This window comes from Phyllostomus discolor, chromosome 5 (assembly GCF_004126475.2).
Source record: "Phyllostomus discolor isolate MPI-MPIP mPhyDis1 chromosome 5, mPhyDis1.pri.v3, whole genome shotgun sequence".
NCBI classification, from domain to species: domain Eukaryota; kingdom Metazoa; phylum Chordata; class Mammalia; order Chiroptera; family Phyllostomidae; genus Phyllostomus; species Phyllostomus discolor.
Window position 1 is genome coordinate 129,086,636 of NC_040907.2, and position 25,165 is coordinate 129,111,800.

General features: G+C 36.4%; 2 protein-coding genes and 1 long non-coding RNA gene across 4 annotated transcripts in view; 2 read left to right on the top strand and 1 right to left on the bottom strand.

Annotated features, from left to right (window-relative positions):
* Positions 1 to 25,165, top strand: part of CTNNA3 (catenin alpha 3) — a 1,497,017-nt gene that overhangs the window by 603,483 nt on the left and 868,369 nt on the right. The window lies entirely within an intron of this gene.
* LRRTM3 (leucine rich repeat transmembrane neuronal 3) overlaps positions 1 to 25,165 on the bottom strand; it is a 170,702-nt gene that overhangs the window by 134,947 nt on the left and 10,590 nt on the right. The gene's annotated exons all lie outside the window — the stretch shown is intronic.
* Positions 570 to 8,987, top strand: LOC118500828. The gene is made up of 3 exons (XR_004903412.1): positions 570 to 748; positions 1,338 to 1,340; positions 8,975 to 8,987. It is a non-coding gene; the product is annotated as an uncharacterized LOC118500828 (long non-coding RNA).

Sequence of the window (25,165 nt, forward strand, 5' to 3'; positions counted from 1 at the left end):
AGACATCTGAATAAAGACTTGGCAGAGATGAAGAGGCAAGCCATGTAGACATTTGGGGAAACTGATGCAGGCAAGGGGACTAGGCCCTGCAGAAGGGGCCTGCCTGTAATGAACCAGGGAGAGAGTTGTGGGCGATGTGGTCAGTTTGCACTGAATATATATATCTCTATATACCTATATATATGCACTAAGCTATAAACCAGGTAAAAAATATTAGTGGCTTAAACCACACTGGTAGTAGTAGAGGTGGTAAGAAGATGCCAGATTCTGGTTATATCGGTTTGGGCAAAATGTTTAGTTTTTTTCCATAAAAGACACATTTTACAATTTTACCAATAACTTTATTGATTTGGATGTTTTGAGTATGTTGGCTATCTCCCACATGGTAGAATGTTGATTGTTCTCAGTGTTGGATTTGATTGCTATCAACTTCAACTTGTCTACCTGAATGTGGAGTATCGTCCAGTGAGAAATTTCCAGCATGAAACTTGACAAACCACTTTTGACATGTTAGATCAGTCGTAGCACCTTCTCCATACACTTTATAAATCTTTTTTTCACATTTTTACCTTTCTTGAAATAATAAAGCATAATATGCCAAAAAATGCATACTTTCTTCCATTTTTAATATCAAAATGGCTACACAAAAATTCACCAATTTTGATAAGCTTTTTTAATGCACACTCATATGACAATTGTCACAATGCAGTCTAACAAAATTGTTTTCAATGAAGTTAAAGACAACTAAGTGCTTCAAGAACCACCTTAGGGAAAAACCAAGTGAACTTATTAGCCAACATATTTAGAATGTGGAATTTCTGGTCACAGGATTTGGTGATGGGTTGGATTTAGGTTTGAGAGAGAAGGAGAATCATCAAGGATGACTTCAAAGACTTTGACCTGAGCATGCCATTAACTGGGCTAGAGAGTATTAGAGGATGAATAGGTTTAATGGGGAAAGAGTAGAGGTGGAGATTGGGATCATGGTTTGACATATGTTAAATTTGAGATATATATTACTCCTTTAAGAGGTGACATCAAGTAGACAATTGGATATGTCTAGAATTCAAGGGAGAAGTCCAGGTTGTGGGTATAGATTTGGAGTCATCTGCATATGTCTGTGTTAGTAGTACTGAAGAAATTACTAAAGAAATAAATTTAGACACAAAAGAGAAGAGATTCAAGAACTAATTTCTGGAATACTCCCACATTAAGAGGCTGGTAAGATGAAAAGGCATTAGCCATGGAAACTTCACAAGAGAGGACATTGAGGCAGGAGGAAAAACAGCACTGAGTAGTGTTCTTGAACTTAATGACAATAGGAGGTGAAGAAGGAGGCAGTGATCCACTCTGTCAACTATTGCTGATAAATGAAGTTAGATGAGGATTTTGGACTAACATTAGACTTAGTAACATGGAGTTCACTGGTGACCTAGCAGTTCCAGTGGAACTGTGGAGCTAAAACTTTGGAGTGAGTTCAAAAGAGAGAATGAGGTGAATTGGAGATCAGAGATTATAGACAACAATAGAAATCACCATCACCAGTATTATCATAACACACCACAGTTATTGCAGCAAGCTTTAAAGAGAATTTTTATGTGCATCATGTTTATAATGGTGGCAATTATGAGACTCACTGCAAGATCTTGCTATTGAACATTTTATAAATTTGCACATATATTACTATAACATAAATTTGTGTTTTTAATAGTGATAACTATGTTAATATAATTGAATTCATTTGTAATTCTGTTTTTTATTTTATGCATTTGAAAACATTGTTATGAGGGTGTACCAGATTAACCAGTCACACAAAAAGCTAAGAAACACATTTACTTTAGGGTTATTACCAAGACTTCTAAAGACTCTTCTCTTCTTGTATCCTTTACTAACACTGCCCATGTACCTAACCTATTGCTCTTCATTTTTAAGTGACACCCCAAAACTGGAATTTAAAATAGTTTTCTATATACCACAGACTCTACACCACCTTATTTTACATTTTCCCCTTAAACTTTTCTTTTGGATGTCATTCTGTGAAGTGATGCTTGTGAAGTGAAATGAACCTTCCAATAGTTATCAGAATGTCAAAAGGTTATACTATTTGATTCAGTTTTCAGTTAAATGTCTTGTATTTCTTTCTCTTTTCTCTTATAGGCATTTATGAATGATTAAATTGTATTTTCATGCAACATATTATCTGAGAAAAGATAATTCTAATTAGCAATTAGTGCTATGCCCTAAAACTTTTTTGAAGTTTATAACTACTTCTGTTTTGCTGTAGGGTTTTGAATAAGGCAGATTGAAAAATCCAATCAGACTTAGCTGGTATTCTTTATACAACATCTGGTCCGACAGCTAAATCTGTAGTCAAGTTTATAAATCAAAATGGAGCTGACTAGGAAGTGATGAAGAAACACAGAAATGTCCCATGATTTTTGCAGAAGTTTTGAAATCATTTTATGTTAATATAATAGCACTAAAAATGAGCTGCTATATTTTAAATTGTAAACATTATCATTATGAAAATGGTTTTATTGTAATCCCTTTACTGAAAAGTAAAGTTGTCTGCCAAGAGAAGTCTGTGAGCTTGAGAAGAGCAAGAAATATAATTGGTAGCCTGCTAGAGGTGAATAAAATGCTTTCCAAAGAACGATGAGAGTCAACTCATGATGCCCACATATCTGGATTGATGAAATGTAGGAAAGAAAATAATTATAAACCAGTATAGGCTTGCCTTGAAATGATGCCAACTCATTCTTGGAGACTTGGACAAAGCAATGGAGAGTAGAGAGTTTATCCAAGATTGGGGACTTGCCAAATGGCTTTGGTAGAAGAAGATGGGGCCAAGAAAGATAGCACTTTGTGAGTATCAGCAAAGTATCTCACTCGAGTTTCATGCTGGAGGGAGAGAAAAGTCAAGCTAAAAAATAAAAAAAATGGACTAAGAAATTAGGAAGAGCTCTGGATATTAGAGGGGGCCATGAGGGAAAAGTGAGTTCAGTTACACTGAGAGTAGAAGATATGGAATGGAGGGCATTGGGACAAGTAGCTGTGGAAATCATCTACTTTAACCACTTTATTTTTTAAATGATCCAGAGAGATTAAATCTCTTCCTAAAAATCTCACACATAACCGGGGCAGAGCACTTAGAACTCAGTGGACTAAACTCTCAATCTCTCCATACTTTTTGCCATGGAAGTAGACAGAATGATAATCCTGACTTCTCTTAGTAAAATAAATGAGCTTAAGAAAGATTTTATTATCTCCATTGAGCATGAAGATTGAAACAAGAATAAAAATAGAAATCCTATCTTGACTCCTAGCTCGGAGAGTTCCCTAAGTATCAATCCAGGCAGCCGCTGGATGCTCAGAAAATCTTCTGAGAATGCCACCATTACCAGTGAAGGTTTGGAATACAAAATTCTATAAAGAGGAAGAAAATTTAAAAAGAATAAAAGGTTGTCAGAAAGATGGATCTGCAGCATTAGGGCACTCAGCTAACTTCTGCTGTAAGCCTTTGCCCTGAGTCTGTGGGTATAACAGCAGCAGGATGAACATGACAATTATGATTTTTTTCAACATCTACCCTGTGGCCACCGGTCCTCAGCGGGACCTGTGTGGCAGTGCTGTGTGTAATTAAGAAAAGGGTCTGTTGAAAGGCCGTAGGGAGGAGATAACTCATTTTCACTCTCTCTTCCTAGCCCCCAAACAGAAGCATAACTACTAGGACAAGTTAAATGATGTCTGGCCTTTTAAGAGCACTTTCAAATACCTCCCACTTCTTCACTAATGTATCTTGAAAGTACACTTTGAACCACAAATCTTACCTCTCCCTATCTTAATGCCCTTCTCCCTTGTTTAAGTGCACGTTTAGAGAGTCTCAAAAAGGCAGAATGTAAGTATCACACGGAGGGTAGTTTGCCACAGGGGTAGTGGGATAGAGGCTTTAGCTCTGGTGCTGGAATTTTAACACGTGCTGTTGGCTCTGGGGATTATGTTCTGGTTCCAGTTGAGTGAAAGCTTGCTGTGGTTTTGTTTTCTGAAAGTATTTAATAAAAGGGCAGGATTCGCTTACTTGCTTATTGAATTCTTCTGCTTAGGAAACATGCAAATTCTGACCAGCTGCACATTTGTGACAAAGAGATAGCTAATAATCTGAGCTACATGCTATTTTTTTTTTACAAAAAGCTTTTTAATTTTTTTCTACAAGGGCAACACTATTATATATGAAGTTAAGTCTTTCAGAGACTGAGTTTAAATTTGTTTTCTATTAATAGCTTTCAGAAGCTTTTCTAAATAACCTTGAGGCACAGAACAGTTTTTCTTACAAGAAAGCAGGTGGAGAAAAAAAGGTCTATGGTTTGTCAACCGATAAAAGCTTAGCTGCTAAGTCTACCTGTTTCCAACAAATCCTTTCGGCCAATTAGAACATTTATTTTCCTCCTTTCTCTTTTGTTCAGTCTTCATTAATGATACTGTAGATAGAATAAAACTTGGAGATTATCCAGCTCAGACTTTTAATTTTCTAGAAGTTAGGACTGTAGGCCAGCAAGGATACGTGATCAGAAGTGCATTGCTGGTGTGCCCAGTAACTGCAGTTCGCCCCTGTAACCCTATGTGCCTTCTCTCTCCATCTTGCTCCAGGCCCCAGAAGCTCCATACACTTTGTGGAATGCTTCAGAAGTTCCCTTTGCCCTCTGTCTGCTTTTGCTTGGGCTTAGCCGCATGTAGGTTAACAAACACAAATCCAGGCAGCAGAAGAAAAGAAAGGAGAGGATTCTTCTATAACTCACTTAGTCCTTTTGGGCTGTGGTAACAAAAATACTATACACTAAGTGGCTTATAAACAACAGAAATTTATTTCTTATAGTTTTGGAGGCTGGGAAGTCCAATATCAAAAGGCCAGCAATACCATATTCTGAAAAAGGTCCTCTTCCTGGTTCATAGCCTCTGCCTTCTCACATCCTCACATGGTGAAAGGGGTCAGGGATATCTGTGGGGTGTCTTTGAAAGGGCACTAATCCCATGGGATCCTCATGATTTAAGCATCTCCTAAAGGACTCACCTCATAACACCATGATTTGGGGGGTTAGGGTTTCTATATACAAACATTTAGAATATAGACTCATTGCTTGTCTAACTTGATGAGGCTGCATTCTTGGTGGCCATCTCCTATAAGCATATATTTTAGCAGTTCTGGCAACTTTTATTTTGTCTTGCCTTCTCCCAGGCTCATGGAACCCTGCTATTGCTGTTCCCAAATGTTAAGCCATCCTTGCTAGCTCCCTTTACTCTGCTGACAGGATCGCAAAAGTTTGCTCCATTAACTCTTTTGAGTCACCCCTTTTGAGTGTATCTATTTCCTAGCAGAATTCAGACTGACATCCCACTGGTAAGCGCCAGTGCTGGACTTGGTCCCAGGCCAACACACCCCATTCTAATATGCTTTCCAACTTACCCAAGTGAAAAACCTTTCTGTCCCCTTTGATTCAAGATCAAATCAACATCCATAAAAATTTGGATCTATTTCTTCTAAAGTTTTTTAACTTGTCCCTCACATATTCTTTTTTCGATAAATAAGCAAGTAAGGATTCTAACAAACTGTTAATGACAGCATGTCCCTCACTTTTTAAATCCATTTGGTACAACTGGATTCGGGGGTAGTTATTGGACCCTTGACAAAGTTGGGCTTCTATTGACCAAGATAGGAAACATTAAACAAGTGTTTTCATAAAATAATGGGTGCAATTTTCGTTTTTGTTCTCTCTTTCTCCTCAGGAGATGGTGTGCCAGGAAGTGTATGATCAACACATAGCATGAGTTTCATCTCCCCAGAACTGGTGGCATTAATACTGTTTTTCCATTTTTCTTTTTCTAATTAGACATCCCACTTCCTATAGTTTTATTACCACTATTTTTCTTTCCTCAAGGTGAATCCACTGGTGGTCTCACTCCACTATTTTCTCCAAAAAAACTTTTAAACTCCCTATGTTTTTTTAGGAAGGCAGGGTACTCCACTTGGTCTCTTAAGAGCTAGGAGTGAACAGGACAATTGTTACCGCTGAACCTCTCACAGGGTCAGTTTTCAGGCTCCTGGTGGAGTGTGATTTGTTATGGCTGAATTCAGTCAAAGTCAATTAAGCAACCACTTAGGAAAAATACAGATGCATCCATTTTAAAAACAGCTAGAGTGCTGAGGTTTGCTCTGCATGGATCCAGAACAACAGGTAAAAATTGTAAGAGACATTAATATTTTACCTTGAAATGACAGCACTATGCCTATTAACTTGTTGACATTTTGCAGAGAAGATTTTACTGGAGGGAAACTGACAGCCCTTACTAGCTGCCTGCAAAGCTTGCCTCTTTCTTGCTAAGGAGTGGGAACAATGCAATTATTGTTTGTTGCCTGGGTAACTTGCAAAGATTTTCAGCCCAGACCCTGCAAGCTAAGAGGTACAAGAACTAAGCTAGAGATTTGGTTAAATCTGGATATCAATTGGTTTTATGGGGTTCATACTGCTAACAAGACAGCTGGCACTGTCTAATACTTCTTTAAGACTCACTTTAGCTATCACTGCCTCTGGGAAGACTCTGCTCTGCTCCCAAAGCATTCTCTGTCAGTGGTGCCCAAACCTTAGAAGGCATCAGACTCATCTGGAGGGCTTGGCTTAGGAAAACACAGAATGCCAATCTTAGCCCCACTGTGTGATTCAGTAGGACTGTGCATTACTATTAAGTTCCCAGGTGATGCTGAGACTGCTGGTCTCTGCTTCTTATAAACCTCTGTCACCAACCAGATCAATCACACTGTATGTCATTTCTTGTGGGTCTGACTATATTTCCAGTATTTTAAACTATCGGATGTATCTATTGTCTAGTCACCTTCCACGCACCTATGGTCCTGCCCCAAAACACACATATACCATTCAATAAAGGACTGAGGGAATATGCTTTCTAGGAGCGTTTCTTGAAATGACAAGACATTCAGTGCTAATCATACTAAGTCTTGTCTACTCCAAGTAATTGTGTTATCATTGCATTCTAGGGTTGTATACAATAGCCACTGTCCTATGTATTTCTTTTGTGCAAATAAAAAAGGGGCACTCTGGGCAGATGCATTCCCCCACACACAAAAAATAAAAAGGATAATAAGTAAGAAAGTGCTTTTTCCTCCAGTTGTCAAGTTAATAATTTATTTGTCTTTCTCTGTCTTATTTCACTTAGCATAATCCACTCTAGAACCATCCATGTTACCACAAATAGCAAGATTTCATTCTTTCTTATTGCTATATAATATCCCATTATATATATCCCATTATATATATATATAAAATTGGATATATACATATACATATACATATACATATACATATACATATACATATACATATACATACACACACCTTCTATACTCATTTATCCATTACGAAAAAGCAAATTCCAGGGCTCTGGACTTACACAGTGTTTTTTTTTCTATTTTTGGCAGCTTCTGCAAAATTCTCTCAAATGCTTTTAATGTTAAATATGAGGACCCCTTTTCTGCAGGGTACTTCCCCATGACCAGAATTATAAAACTTTGCCTGAGCAAATAGGAAATGCCATGTTGTCGTCTTGCTAGAAAGAGACCCTACCCTCAGATCTCAGCAGATCTCAGTGGTGGGGGTGAGGCACGATGGTTCTAAGAATTTCAAATCCTTCATCATCTGAGGGAGCAAAAATAATAGGAGGATAGTTGATGCTCATAGAAGCAGCTAAGAAACCCTTATAATCTGGGGTTTTCAAATTACAGAAGAGGAAGAATAATAGAAGTTAAACTCCAAAATGTGACAGAGTCTAGTTAGGCTGCCTAAATCTTATTCTTACAGACTCTAATTTCCAGAGGTCACTCAATCCATGTATCCATCCACCAACCCATCCTCATCTATTCATTCATTCGTCCGTCAATATTTATCGAGTATAGAGTCTGTGTCAAGTGTTACGAGAGGCAATGAGAATGAGCATGGGATGAAGATAGGCATTGTAGCCAAACAAACATGTGTCAAAATCTTGGCTCCCCTAGCTTCCTGGATGCATAATTTTATGCAAGATGATTAATTTTACTGAGTTGGGATCTTCATCAGGAAAACAGAGATTATCTTATCACTTACATTATAGGATGAGTGTAAGAAAATATACTATGCATCTCTACGGTGCCTACTAGTCTGGATAAATAGTGAATAATCAATAATTGATAGATATTATTTAGAGTCATGATACAATGATACCACAAGTAATCATGACTTTTTCTTATTCTCCATTAATGATTTATGTACATAACATTTATTTCCCTATCTTCTATAGTACATGACTCAGAGTAAAATCAGTCTTTTTAGAGAAACAACACTAAGATTTTAAAAAAATCAGGCAACTGGCATGAGTCTTACTTTTGGAAGTTAACAGAAGTCTATTTATTTTTTTGATTATCATATATATGATAAGAAATTTGGACTTTCATTGTTCTGTATGTTAATATGCTCTAATTATTTCCAAAGCATGTTTATATCTATTATCTTGATATTTTTCCTAATTGATATTAGACTATGACTCCCACTTTATCTGTGAGAAAACCACACATAATAACACTGTAAGCCAATGGCGGTGCTTTGGCTAGAATTCATGGCTCTTGATTTCCAGTCCAGTGGCTTTTCTATTCTTAACCAAAGGCCACTGTTAACCAACCTCTGTGGATTCTGAACAATTTAAATTTTTTAAAAAGTAGCAGTTGAGTTTTCCCACATGAGGATACACCTGGATTGTAATAGTTTCTCAGGAAATCAATGAGCAGTCTTTGTCTGCTAGCACATAGTAAATTGCTATAGAATATACAGTAGAATCTATGAGAAGGAGCATTTCTGTTCCCCTTCAACAGGACAGAGGGCCTTTGAGGAGACAGATTCAGACAAGTTAACTAGCTAGGCCAAGATAGCATGAGGTAAGCACTGCTAAGTGTGCACATAGTAATCCAAATTTGTCCTTCTGTAGACAGTTTGACATAATTTTAACTGAAGCCAAGTTTATGTTTCTATATCCCCTCTTTAACCACTGCCAGTGTGTAAACTTCATCCTTGGTGGTCAGCATTAAAATGGTAATCTCGATTATAGCGCCTCGTAGGATGGATTGTGCAGGGCATGACTGTGCTGCTGTGCACAGCAGCCTTGCCTTTGACCAGATGTTGTTATGTTATTTTAATTAGATTTGCTGTTTCTATGTTGGTTTTTCCCCTTCTTCAGACTCTGCCCTGGAGAGGACCTTATGAATCAGCAACCTTGATTTAAACATTAGTTTAAATAGACATACGGCAAATTTTGGAGAAAATGCAAATATATTATTTATATGCAAACATATTATTAAGAATCAGGTTATTCTTAATTCTTAAAACCAGGTACTGAAATGTACTAATAAAAGTCCATATTTTTCAGAAGTAATGATGGAAACTACTTTTTAAGTTTAAAAAAAAGTTCATATTTGGGTGAGGCTTGATTTATTGAATAACAGAGGATTCCATTCTATTGACCAGCATTTTAAGTTAGGAACTATGATGCATCTATGCAAAAAGGAAATAACAGCTAATACTTTGTGAACATTTATTATGTTTTTTAATCACCACTTTAATCTTCTTAAATAACCATTTATATCTGTAAACTTCTGTGGTGTTCTTAACAACTTTCTGAGGTGGCTTCTCTTACACTGATTTTATAGCAGAGGAAATGGAGGCTCAGAGTGGTTATTTATTCAAGTCCACACAGCTCTTCTGGTTGAGCTTTTAACCCATGAAACTGTTTGTGGACCCTGTACTCTTAATAACTATGTTAATCAAATGACACAAACACCTTTGGCTAACTTAAAAAAAAGAAGAAAACTAATATGGTCTAATATTACCTTAGGAGGACACTCTCACTAGTCATAAGACATGCTAGAAATACAACCTAGATAAAACCTATTTGAAGTTTCAAAGATGAAACTGAGGAAGATCTCTGAGAAATATGACTTATTTATTAATTTTATGAGGTAGTGTATCTTTGAAGTTTATATCTATCTTGAAAATTTTTTCTTGTGAGCCATAACTAACCACAGATCTCCAATGAGACTGTTTTAAGAAGAAAGTCATTCTGGAAGAACAGGATGGTATGACGTACTCTTTGTTGAGAAAGTAGAATTGTAAGTCAGGATAATTTTCACAATACTTAACAGCTTGCAGGACGTAGGCACTAACTAAGCATGAGTCCCTACCTGCACACGACAGGTGCACCCACAGCCAGTGCCACTCAGAATGTAAATGAAATGGATTTATAGGGAGATTCTGAATTCATCTGACTGTGGAAATATCATCTTAGAACTAATTGATTTATCCATATATTATGGCCTATTATTGCACAAGCAGTAAAACACCACACACACACACACACACACACATACACACACGTTACTTTCTTCCCATTGCTTGTAGTATCTTAATTAACCCATTTCAGTTAATTAAGCTAATCTTGTAAAATTAATGTTCTGCAAATCTCCACACTTGGATCTACTTTTCTATTGAATACATTTCTCTTTCTAAAATGGTCTCTCTTCTTTCTATTAATTTTTCCCAACCACCCCATTTTCAAAATACCTACTACAGGAAACCCTCCAAGTTTTTGTCTATGTTTACACTATATAATCCTATATAATCTTACCTTACTTGTAAATTCAACTTGTAATGTATCATAATGATTATTAAAATACCATTGTTTTTATATCATTTCATATGAATACATTTCATCTTCTCTATTTCATTTTAAGCTTATTTTTTGTTGTCTTCCTGCAGTACTTATAAATCTTTTTATAACAAGCTGGTCAATTAATTAATTGATTGCTAGTGAGTGAATAACAACTGACTGAGATCAATTGCACCACAGGAGCAGGGCATCACTTCTCTTTGATTGTAAATTGGGTGTGTTATATGGCAGATGCTTAACCTTGGTATCACCAGAATCTAGTCTGGCATCAAAAAGGTTGAACAAATGCTTGTTTGGTTTGATGAACATATAAATCTCTTATGATCCGCATAAAAACTGGTCATTTTAAAACAGAGAGCAGTGATTTGACAACTCATATCTCAGCCAGAGGAGACAAAGGTTTCATAAAGAAAAAGAGGCATCTTTTCAGAATTAGAGAGCTGAGCTCAGCCACAACCCAGCAGAATACCTGTTTTAGTTTATTTCTTTGCCATGAACTTCTATTTATAACTATTTTCTGTTTTATATACAGGAGCAACCAAGTGGCTTGGCTGGGAGAGGGATGTTCAGTGTACAGAATTCCCCATATTAGATAAAATTCCTCTTGTATTGGTCCTATGTCACACTTGTCTTTCCTTAAGTAACCCTCAAAAAACAAACATAACAAGCAGAAATAGTGAAACTAAACAAAAAGATTATAGTCATTTGGGTAGGGTGGAGGAAATAAAGAAATCATGGATTTGGTTTCAAGACACTTGACTAAGAAAGTTTTATTCCGTTATCCTGGACAAATATTAACCTCTCTGGACTATGTTGACATCAAATGGAAAAACAAAAGGGCACACCCTGAATCATGTTCAAGGCCTCTGTAGCTTACAAAATATTCACTTTCTGGGTGCTACAGAGATGTTGCTTATGTCTTTGCTCTCTGAACCCTTGAAAGGTGGTATCTCTTAGCTTGTGCATAAAAGTGGCACCTGCCCCTTTCCAAACCCTCGGAACTCTTGTGTGCATCTGGGGAGCTTTGTTCTCTGCTGCTGTGTGGCTGTGTGACAGCTGCTATACACCTCTTCAGTGGGGACTGAAATGATTTCTGTACCTGTCTTATGCTTAAAAATAGTTGGGGAGGAAATGGACTCAGCATGCTAGAAAATATTGACTTGTTTCCCATATTACGTGTAGCTTCTGAAAGTCATGGATCTGGGGTGAGAGACAAGCAAGCCAATTTGTTAAGGGCACTGGCTGCTTCCCTGATGTATGTTCTGTTTATCTAAATGGCCCTGGGACAAGGTCTTCGGTCTATTAAAGATCAAGATTCACTGTCATTTTAGGACTTGGCTTAGAGATGGGCTTTGTGAAAAATGTGAACAGCTTAGTGAGACCTGGTGAGATGAGCCTATCTCTTTATCTGTCCTCCACCACCTCTTTCTGCACTCTAGATCCTTCCAACTGTAGTAGTAAATATTCCCCATGACAGCATAAATATTCTAAACAGTCAGTATTTCAAATTATCTAATTTTCTTTTTAGGGAAAAACATTTAAGGATTATAAAAATGAATAAAAGGCAATAAAGTAGAGTGGTTAAGAATTTGTATTCAGGAATAAGAAAAACTTGAGGTCATATTCCGTTTTCTGTCCTTACTAGTTCTATAATTGTGTGTAAATTTTAGTTTTCCTATCTAGAATATGAGTAAACAGTACCTCATAGGATTGTTGTAAGAATTAAACATGTTGAGAGAAGTATTTAACCATTCAAACATAGTAAGCCATTGGAAAGTGACAGTTTTGTGTTCCTGTTTGTTTTTAAGAAGATGATGTTATGGAAAGAGCTTATAATGGCTTGTGGTATATACTATGTAGCAGGGCAAAATGACTTGTCCTCTATTTAAATAGGCATCCTTTCTATTTAGAAGGAAGTTAACATTCAGACAGGAGATTATTATTCAGTGACTCTAAGGGAGGAGCTGAATTAGATCAGGATTCAAATTCTAGCTCCGTGTGCTTGCACTTCAATGTCTTTACCTATAAAATGGGTGATGGCCAACTCACTGCACTCTGAAAAATCTCTAAAAGCCCCTCCGTGCCTATTATTCATAGCCATTCAGAGTGTGCCCTCTACATGAACTCATGACTGTTTGGTAAAGATTAAATGGTTGTAGCTCGATAAAGGTTTTGCACATGGCAACTAAGGCCACTTACAATTTAGGAATGATTTTATAATTCATAAGATGATGCTTCTATATTTCTAGTGCTTCTTTTTCTAGGTAGGGCCATTCAGATAACTGTAAATGGTAAACATTTGTTGGAAATATATGAACTAAATGAAATGAAATATTTGATGGTGTGAAGTGTATCCCAAACCATGTATGAATATTTTTGGCAAGGATAAGGGAATAAGAATCCCTTGTTTAGCATACTAGAATTTCAGCATGACTATTGTAAATATGACATTCATTTATTCACTCATTAGTTTATTAAATGGACATTTATTATTAAGCATGCACTATATCTCAAATCTTGCCTTAAGCATGCTTGGGGTACAAATGACGTATAAATCATGTTTCCTCCCTTTAAAATTTCTCTGAAAGAAAAATAATAAATAGACTTAATTAAATATAACACAAGTTAGAAAATGATAAGGACTGTAGAAGTAAGAACTAACAGTAATAGTAATAATAATAATGTGCAATTGAAGTTGAGGGAGGAAGAAAAATACCTTTAACTGTAAGAGTTAGAAAATAGTTCATGAAAGAGTTATGTTTGGTCATAAAATATAAGATGGATTTGATGTAAAGGAATGTTCCTGGCAGAAGAACCAATATGAGCAAATTAGAGATGGACTCTGAGGAAGATGTTCAAAGAACAGTAACTTTGGGTTTTGTTGGAGCATGGTGGTAGAAGGGTAATTGCACAAGAGAAACTGACAGACTCAGTTTGAGACAAGTTGTGGGGAGATGTTAGAAGTTTCAGAGCTCCAAAGTGTGCATTGGGTGCAAAAAGCCTTGTAAAGTTGTAGGCTGCCAGGTTCCAGCCAGTGTGCTGGTGTTGGCCATGCAAAAACAAATAGATGCTAATTTTTGTACACTGTAAGCATTTGAAATACACACAGTAGTATGCCGATCATGTTTAATTCTACCATCATTGCTGAGAGGAACATTTTAAGCTATGAGATCCTAATTTTTATGTTGGATTTAGTGATTTTTAAAGGGGATGTTTACCATGGTATATCCAGGAATGATAGTTTCTCAGTAAATTTATTTTGAATTTGGATTTGGCAAAATATATTTGAATAAAGAAAAACTATATGAATATGAATGTATTCTGTTATATTACTGAATAAGTCCCATTGAACACCTTATGAATAGCATGAATACAAATTATAAATTTTTGTGAATCTCACATAATCTCTGATAATAAATGTGTTCATATGTTTTATTACAAGATGATATGCTTTTTCCAGAGTCTTGAAATCAAATAGCTTAATAGCAAACAAGCAAACAAACAAAAAGTCCCAATGATAATTCATCTGAACTGGAATTATTGCTTTGATCTAAAAATTAATATAGGGGCTGATGGAGATAGGTACATTCGATTCTCCTCCTCATTTTAGAGGACATTTCAATGAACTACATCTTGGACTATTTTGTGGTATGTATGGTTTATGGATTATCACTGAGAAACTGAGAATTGTTTTCATTTATTTTCAATAGAAGAATCCTAGCAATGAAGGGAATAAATAAATGGTTATCATTTAATATTTTCAATATTGTCAGTTTGGGTGATTGCTTATATGGATTACCAGCCAAGGGTACAACACCCCCATGTCACTGTGGTATTCTTCTAGTAGGCATACATATTACAAAGAAAATGAGCTGTGTTGAGTCTTAGGTTAAACTCTATAAATCAATGACTCTTAGATAAATAATGCATTAATCAAATCTTCCCAAGTAGAACTCTAATTGAGGGCCTTGAAAATAAAAATGGACCAGTAGTTGCAAAATATCACATAAGAAATATAGTAATGGTTCCACTGTCTTGAAAATGCAACTCCATATTTTCTCACAGGTTCACTTATCTTTTATTCACTTCTTGATCTAGATTTTTCCTAAATATTTCCTTATTTTGTACACTTCACTTTTTGGAAAATATCTGAATTCAGTCAATGCATTAGGCAAAGCTTTGTTAAAAGCCATATTGTGTAAGGAACTGGAAAGACCATTCAGTCCCTTCAGATAGCCCCTCCCCAATCTCTCCAGCCAAAGCCAGTCAATGGGTTGCAATGTGAAAACTGTTGCAATAGCCCTTTGCCTAAAACATATATTCCTCCATTGACCAGCCCAGCCTAATCACAGGAACTGAATTTTGTTTTCTTTAGAGAATAGTGTATTTTATTGATTAAATTTCTATCCTTCCTAAATTCATCAGGATTTTTTTAAAAAATCAGACATTTGAACAGAGAATCTAAGAAAAGCTGAGGAAACCACAGGTGAAGAACATAGACAAAAAATATAAGTTATAAGGTCTTGAACACTTGTTAGAAGTGTTTTTCTCTGGTGTTTTTGGTATTTTTAGGAGAGAGGGAAAGAGGTAGAGAGGAGGGGGTAGGGGTGGCATGAGGGCAGGATTAGTTGCATGAAAAACAATAGCCACTGTGGAAAGTAGTACGGAGTTATCTCAAAAAATTAAAAATGAAACTTCCTTATGACCCAGTGATTCCACTTCTGGGAATATATCCAAAGAAACCTGAAACATTAATGTGAAAGACTATATGCATCCCTATGTTCACTGCCGAGTTATTTACAATAGCCAAGGTTTGGAGGCAGCCCAAGTACCCATCAGTGGATGAGTGGGTAAAAAAGCTATGCTATATTTACACAATAGAATATGACTGGGTCATTAAAAAGAAGGAAGTCTTACCTTTTGCAACAGCATGGGTGGACCTGAAGAGTATTTTACTAAGTAAAATAAGCCAGTCAGAGAAAGAGAAGTACCATATGATTTCAATTACCTGTACTTTGCTGTGTATAGTATACACCCACTTTTCTGTGTGCATTATACATGGGATTATTATACCTATTATTATACTCATGGTATGTAATAATTATACCCACATATAATGCACATGCTTATTTTTCCCTAAAAAATTTGATTAAAAAATGTGCATTATACATGGCAAAATATAGTATGTGTGGAATCTACTGAACAAAATAAACTAACAAAAAAATAGAAAGACTCATAGATACAGAGAACAGGCTAGCAGCAGTCAGAGGGGGAGGGGAGGGGCATACTAGGTAAAAATGTGAAGGGATTAAGCAAAAACAAACAAATAAACAAAAAACACCTCATAGACAAGACAACAGTACGGTGATTACCAGAGGGAAAGTGGGGTGGGGCAGGCAGAAGAGGGCAAAGGGGGGATTAGTGGTTATGGAAGGAGACTTGGGGTGGTAAACAAATAATACAATATTCAGATGATATAGAATTGTACACCTGACACCTATATAATTTTATTAATCATTGTCACCCAATAAATTCAGTTAAGAAACCAACATATTTTAAAATAAAGTCATTTAGAAGAAGTAGAACTACTCTACCTTCCTCATTGGCTCTTATAAAGAGACTGCTGTGTGATGTAGTGAAATAATGTCAATCACATTCTAATAGTAAATACAACATTGAATGCCACTGATCTGTTTCTTGGAGTTCTTCAATGTAAATGAACCACATAGCACAATCAATAAAAGTAGCTCTAGAAGGGAGCCCATTAGGGGGTAATCAGGGAGTAATTGGACCTTTTTGTTACAGCACTGTTCTGGGGCTACCCTGGTGAGCTAATGATTTAGGCATTAACACCTTAATGTGATTTACCTAGTTTTTTTATACAACTGTTTGACTATAGCAGGCTTTCTAGGAGCTGAGGACCTTGAACAGAGGGCTGAGGTAAGGGACTGGGGCTAAAATCAAGGGCTACTGAAAAAACTCATTGCCTAATAGTACACCTTAGAGCTGGCTATCCAGGGCCAGAGTTTAAAAGTGCAAAATAATTTAAAGTTGCATTATTTTTACTGGTATGAATAGATTAGACTAGACTAGACTAGAATAGGAAATTATTCACTAGCAATTCCTCAGTCTCCCAATTTATGGAGTACATGACATAAGAAGTTCATAAAAACTTCCAGCCCTGGCTGGTGTAGCTCAGTGGATTGAGTGCAGGCTGCGAACCAAAGCATCACAGGTTCGATTCCCAGTCAGGGCACATGCCTGGGTTGCAGGCCACGGCCCCCAGCAACTGCACATTGATGTCTCTCTCTCTCTCTTTCTCCCTCCCTTCCCTGTCTAAAAATAAATAAATAAAATCTTAAAAAAAAAAACACCTTCCCAGTACAGGGATCCATGGTCATTATATGAATAAGAAAAGTATTAATTCTGTGTGTATGGAGGGGGAGAGGTGGAAGGACAGAGATTAGATATCTGTAGATCTACAACTATACTCAACAATATGCATGAATCTCATGACAGATAATGTCGAGCCAGAAAGAAGCAAGGCTTAAAAGATGGTACATACTTTATGATTCCATTTATATAAAGTACCAAGACAGATAAAGCTACTCTCTACACTCAGAGGTAATGTTAATGGTTACACTTGGAGACAGGGCTAATAAACGGAAGGCTCAGAGGAGGCTTTTGGAGTGTTGGGAATCTTCCGTGTGTTTATCTGGGTGCAGAGAACACAGGTGTGTCCTGCATCCATTGAGCTGTACATTGACAGTACGTTCACTTTTCTCTGTTTAAGATGGGTCAACAGAATTTTCTTGTTTAAGCTCCAGAAATGCCTCCCAGGTATTAGAATATTGCTAACCTAGTTATGCCTCTGCCATCTTTTCTGAACTTCTCAGTCACTATTTCCAAACGGCAAGGTAGTTATTGGATTTTATCTCCTTCCCTTTTCACTTTCTCTCAGATTTACCCATCAGTCTTTCTCCTCTCCTGATGTACAGAGATCCTAAACTACATTTAAATATCTTGTTTAATAATTGATGCCATTATCATCAAATAATGCCTTATATTATAATACAAAATATTTCACCCTGAGGGTTTCTCAGTTCCATGCCTAGAGACAGTGGAGACCAATGTTAACACTGGAAAATGAAGGCTCTGGGGACCAGGGTCTAGACAGGCTTTCCAGGAGTAGTATGAAGAAAGTCAGAGTAGGAACGAATGTCTTACAAGTATATCATGGAAAGATCCAATATGTTAAAATGGTAGTTTCTATTTTCAGAAAGAGTTATTTCTCTCTCACATGTGTTAAAGTGTAAAAAAAAAGTCTAATAAAAAAAAGACTTAACACTTCAAAGTCATTAACTAACTAATTAACTAATGAATCTACATAACAGCTCTATGAGGTTTGTGTTAAATACCTACCGCTTCACAGATCTTGTGTCATTTAGAAACTCTTACAGCTCTTTTCATCTCTGCTCTTTTCAGTGTCTTTAAAAAGAACTAATTATCATGTCCCCAGTGAAGGGCACAAATCAAATTTTTCTCTTGAGAAGAGAAAATCCAATGCTTTATAAGGAAGCGACTTTCCAAACCCGTCAATTCAATGGCTTTCCTGGTGATATGACTCCAAAGTTCAAATGTCCTTTGTCTTCTGTTAGGTTTTGTTTGCCTTGAGGAAAAACAAAAATCCATTTGTATGCTTGTACATAGTAGGTGCTCAATAAATGCCCTAAGATACAAGAATACAAGAATTGGAGTTCCTGTATTTTAACTTTGGATTAATTGCTTTAGATAATTCAGCCATCATTTCATAGACTTGATTGTAATTTTTGAAAATATAAATATTAATATTGTACTACTTTCTTCCAAATGCCTAAATGATTTCCCACTAGAAATGAATTAGTGCTAAATTATATAGGCCAGTTAGTTCCCTACAATAATAACAGCATATTCTTTTCAGCATTGAGTATGAAGGAGTGGAATATGTCTATGTTTTGGGGAGAAAAATGAAGGGCGTTTGTCAGACATTAGAACAACATTTTAAAGAGAGAGATTTTAAAGATAATGGAGTCAGTGCTTCGAGTTTAGTAATGAAAAGGCAAGGATACTGAATTATTAGAAGATAATACTAAAATCAGAGTGTTTTTGCTGTGCTAAGCAAAATTGTTATAGAACAATATTTAATACAGCAGTTCCATTAACAGATATTAACAGAATGTTTCCAAATTTATGGTGAGCCCTTTATGGGCTTGATTCAATGACTGATTAATTAAGCTCCTGGGATATTTAACTATTTTCTATAGATTGCAGACTGCAGCATCATGAAAACCCCTAGTAAGACAGAGGGACATAACTTTTATTAAACACCTGCCATGCCCACAAATACATATTTTCTCAATTTATCCTCAAAATAGGTCTGAGATGTGAAGTACTGTTCCCATTTGACAGATGAGAAAACTGATGCCAAGCTATGCTGTTAGCCTAATGATTCAAAGTCTGTAATCTCTCCCTTCCACCAGGAAATTAAAGTAGCCTTTTATGAATTGCTTTAATTTGAATACCTTCAGGCCTCATGTATCTTAAACTGTTTTTGCAGGCATTCATCTGTGCATGGTGCATGCTGTTGTACTCATTTAATAAAAACATAGAAATAAGAACCCTTTTTTTCCCCATTTGTCGACCTTCTCTTTCAGCTACACTCAGCTCACACGGCTTGAATTCTGGCTGGCACAGGCAGTGCGGTCAAGGCTGCAGCTGCTAGGATCCCCTCCTCCCATGCTCCTCATGAGTTCTGCAAATGAGCCCTGCAGACTGATATTGCACTCTGCAGTTTATGTGACAAATAGCTTTTGTGGCTTTTCATATCACTCATAAATTTTGGCAACATATGGGCTGTTTGTCAGATTCAAATTCCATATATTAGAAAGGAAAGAATTGAAGATTTCTGCATTGAAAGTGGACTCTACCCATAAGATTTATTTGTAAATTTTACTTTAAACTACTTTGAGAGGAACCTAGAATATTCTCCTGGTGCTGCCTTGCTGCAAATTATTTCTATCCTTATGCCATAAATCTTGATAATACATCTTTTAAAATGTGCCCGAGAAATGTATTTCATGTTTATAGCACTGGATTTTAGTGAGTCAAATTGTGTCGGGGCAGTATGTTTGCCTCTTCACGTTCCATGTGACACTGGAGTAAAATGGAGACTTCGGTCATTCAGCTGCAGGCTCTAAGAAAGCCTGTTGTAACTGTGCATTTTAATTAACTGAATCAGCTGAGGAAATGTTGTCTCTCTACTGTGGTGTAGCTGTCTGCCTTGTAAAGTGCCTCCCTGGATAAACAGAGGACTTCTATTTCTTAAACTGCCTTTCCTCCATGGTCTTTAAGAGTGTTGGGCTTTTTCTTTTTTCTGAATTTACAGGTGGAGGAGGTTTCATAAACTCTAAAATGATTCTCTGGCAAATTCAGTTGCCTTTTTACAATACTTGGGGCTACAATATAGTTACTGCAGGATGCATGCTGTTATTGGCCCACAGAGAAACATTTATAAACCTAAATCTGTTTTGTCATATTACTGGAGATAGCATCTGCACTTGGGGATAGTTGAAATACAAATTGAAGATCAGATAGTGTTTTTTAAAAATAATTAGTGGGCTATACTGTGAACTGAACTAACAAAATGGGGATAATTGAACCATTGATTATTTCTGTACAACACAGTGCTGGATGTTAAAGCTGAGTTGTGATAAGACGATAGTTGCAGTTCAGTGATTTATGTGCAAATTTGACCTCTGGAAATATAATTTGTGAGCCTGGTATTGAAAATTACTGAATATATCCTGCTAGAAACCTCTTGCCTGTGTGATTGGTTGTTGGTTACTTAAGCACTGGGTTCTCTTCATTTAGCTGTCACTCTATGAAGAGGTTTTTGAACCCAAAATACATTAATTAGTGCTAATTTCAAAACAGAGGTTTTTAATTTTTACAAATTATAGGTCATGGAACCTAGAGCCCTCTTCCTGAGTTAGACCAAGCAGATCCTAGTACTGAAAATTAAAAACAAAACAAAACACAACCCCTTCTTGTAATTCTTCCTCTTTTGTAAAAATGAAAACAAAAAAATTCTTTTTAAAATTTAAGTAACCACTAGGTATATATTAAATAAGAGAGGTAAAGGTGAGGGGTCCAAAAATGATACACTGTTCACGATGAAACCCTGGAATAGATCATTAAGAGAGGGACTAAGGTTTGAAGTTGTTGGAATATTGTTAGATTCAATTAAATTAGATTGTAGTTTCAAACTGAAGGTAAGAAAATGGATTGCAAGTTTCTCAAAAATCCTTATAGCTATGAGTTATTATGACTAAATAAAGGTTTCATTTCAATTCTCTTAATATCTTTTTTTAAAGATTTTATTTATTTATTTATTTATTTATTTATTTATTTTTAGAGAAGGAAGGGAGAGAGAAAGAGAGAGGGAGAGAGAAACATCAATGTGCAGTTGCTGGGGCCATGGCCTGCACCCCAGGCATGTGTCCTGAGTGGGAATTGAACCTGTGATGCCTAGTCTCAGCCCACGCTCAATCCACTGAACTATGCCAGCCAGGGCCCAATTCTCTTATTATCTTTGTTCCAAAAAATGAACCTGCTCTGTTGATGGCAAAGATTAACAAGGTCTGGGGCCTGATCCACACCTCACATGAAAAAAAATATTTGGATATTTTACCAACCTGCCCTGCCTTACGACTCCTGATAAAAATATTACTTAAGAATATATTAGGGAGGATGTTATTTCTATTTCTGAAATTGAACTATAATTTACAAAATTACAGTTCTTTATAGAACTAAAAAAAGCTATTGAACACAAATAGATTTTTGACTCTTTTAAATTAAATTATTAGACTGTGTCATTTTGATTATTACTTTTCTAAGAGATAAAAATCTTTAGCATTTAGCTTTTAACCCTTCCGGAGATGCATATTCAGTTAGTAAAAATTGACTTAGAAATAAAAGTTGGAAAGAGGGGAAATTGTAAGGTATTTTAAGTGGAGCTGAAACAGAAATCAGTGCAAAAGAGTAAGAGGGTAAACAGAAGGGAGGAAGGGAGAGACAACCAGCAAAGGGATAATGCTTCAATTCTATATGATCAAATGTGCCTTCTGTATAAGCAGTGTTCAGGGGGGAAAAAAGATGAGCATTAATCATTGCCAGCTTCTGAGTATTTGATGTTTGAAGCCTCCAGTAAGAATTGCCACTTCGAAAATACGTATAATCAAAAAGAGAAGACCTCTGACCCCACCTTTCTGATAGTATAGGGCAGCCCCACTGTGTGTTTGGTAAGAGAGGGGAGGCCTTGGAATGGATCAGAAATGGAAGCCTTGTGCAACTGGGGATGGGATGTGGAGACAACCAAGCTAAAGAGAAAAGGGCCTTTCCCAAGAAGCAATGGACAAAGAGAAATCACAGATATATGGCTTTTACAACAGAAGTTGGCTACTCAGTCTCCACTGAAATCAAGATGTATTTATACTTAGAATTACATTTTCTTTCTTTGCCTTACATTTTTTTTAGCTTTTAGTCACACTAACATATCCCCTAAAAATGTTAACGCCCTTGGTGAGTATCAAAGGAAAATCATTGGTAGGTTATTCATGACATAGAAACAATTCAAATCAGAACATGAGTCTTAAAAATATATATAATTTGTAATAATTTTTGAAACCAAACCAGGTAATGATAAATGAGAACACTGTATATGTGAAAAGTATATATGAAATAAAAACAAAAATGTTTATGTAGGCTATATAAATAAATATGAGATTGATAATCACCTTACATCACCAATCACCAAAACATTAATTCAACAGAATAAAAGGCTAGCCCAGTCACCCCTGGAAGAAAAAACAAAATGGTCCTTTTCCTCAAAAAGGGTATATAGAACATTAATACCTCTAACACAGGGCAGCCTGTGATGTAGTCTTCGACAGAGCTACAAAATACAGAAAACAGGAAAGGACAAGAGTAAGAAGACTTCTAGAATGGTGGGATTTCAGGTGGATCTATTATAGAAAGCCTCAGAGATTGCCAGGAGGACTTGGAAGTGAGGAAAATCATTTCTTCACAAAGGAAATAGATTGTCCAAAGCACAGAGGTAGGAAAACACATGCTCCTTCAAGAACTGGCCAGTGTTAGAGCACGGGAAATCATGTGCAAATAAAGGAGGAGGTGCAGCTGGGCTTTCTGGGGAGCTCTAGGGCACTGGTCTTGTATGCCATGTTACCGTCCAGTATTAACTGTGTGCCTAGATGCCCCTGAACTTATGACAATTTAGAATATATTTTTAAGTTAATTTTATGTAATTGCTTCATCATCATTTATCCCTGCTATATCGTCTTCCCCCTCTACCCACGACCCTCCTCCCTATAATCACCACACTGTTGTCCATTTTCAAGAGTTCTTCCTCTTTTTCTCTCCTCTTTTGTTCAATCCTTCCACATCCCCCACCCCAGCTCCCCTCACCTTCAAGCTGTCAGCCTGCTCTCTATCTGTGAGTTTGTCTCTGTTTTGCTTGTTACTCAGTTTGTTCATTAGATTCTACTTATGAGTGAAATTATATGGTACTTATCTGGCTTATTTCACTTAGCATAATGTTCTCCATGTCCATTCATGCTGTTGCAAATGGTAACATTTTCTTCTTTTTTATTTCTTGAAAGTCTATCACATATCTGTTTATCATTCCATATAAAAACAGGTAGTAGAATACTACTAAAGCATACTGGGGCATTGAAACCGTTAGCAGTTAGAGCTAATGAAGGGAAGGTGAAAGTTACTTTTTTGTGCCAAGCTTTTTGTACTAAAGATTTTTTATCTATGTCATCTTACTTAATCGTCACAGGATTTGTATGAATATTAAATAACATGTGACATGCCAAAACAAAGCACATGAAAATATTCAAGAAATGCTGAGTCCTGATTCTTTACCCATTTATAATAATTCTATGATGATTACATTGTTTTACACATATTCTTTTTTGTGATAAAAAAGCTAAGACTCATCAGTTGTTCATTATTAAGTCCCAGAATCAGAATCCAAACTGGTTCTTCCTGGATCTCTAGCCCAAGTTTTCTCTATATAGTACTGTCTCTCCAGTGGGAAAAACTATGAAGAAAGCCTGTGTATACAGCAATTCACTGAGATATTTCTCAAACTATAGTTTACTGATTGAAACCTGGATTCTTTGCCCTGCTTTGGTTCCTTTGGGAAGGCCCAAAGCCACATTTGAGAAAAATACAGAGGCATCCATATAGGATGATTTCATGAGTGTTTGCAATGCCTTTTGACCCCCAGAAGCACTTTACCCAACCCTGCAGGGTATGCTTGCTCTTAGTGTATGACTTTCTCTCCTTCAGCTAAAGGTTTTTATTTAAATGTTGGATGCTCTTGAGAGGGACAGTAATACTGGTCTAGATCTATGAATAGATGTTTGGTAAGAAGGAAGCAAGAGAGCCCTCAGTATTACTGGAAGGAGGAAATTCAGTGTGGAAAATCTTTCTTAAAGTGGAAAATGCATGGAAATGAGAGACTGGGAAGACAGAAGGCAAATATCCCAGACTTGACTATATGGCATTCTAGAGACAAACCCAGTCTGTCTGACTGCTCCAACCATAAAAGTGATAGATTTTTCTATAACTTTCTGACAGGATCAAAATTTGGGGGTTCTAGAAAGGCAGACAAAGTGAATCATTCAAAGAATGGGGACAGTATCTGTAGGCAGAAAGCAACACAGAACAAAACAACCAAAAAGCAAACACAAGGAACATCTCTGTTAGCAATGGAAAATGGAAGGAAAGTGAAGCTTAAATTTAAGAATATAATGGTAAACTTGAAGAGTAAATGTGAGGTCAGGAGGGTGAAATACAGTATCCTCATCACTTTGGATTATTTGTAGATTAATAAATATATGTATTGTGAACTTTGGAGTATGTATTTTTAAAATCTACCTTCATCTTTTAAATTTACAGCTAGCTTAATGCTTTTGTATTTAAGTGTAAACTAAAAAAGGCTCCACACATTTCTGTGTGTGTGTCAGACCATAAAACAAACAAAGTGAAACTCATAAAAATATACATAGATTTTTACACTTTAGTACTCAATCCTCCCAATAAAAATCCATTGGACTAAGTGCGGCTGCCTTTTACTGATGAGTGATAGGCTGAAGTGGATGCCACAGGTTGGGAAGAACACTGTCCTGGAAGATCAGAATTTACCTAGCAGAGGGATAACCGAATGGTAAATCATTGGAAATAATTTCTTAATGGAAACTGGAGATATATAATATAATTTGGCTTGAAAAACCTTATGTGGGTAGGGTATGCATTATTTTAGGACAGTCCTATAAAGAAG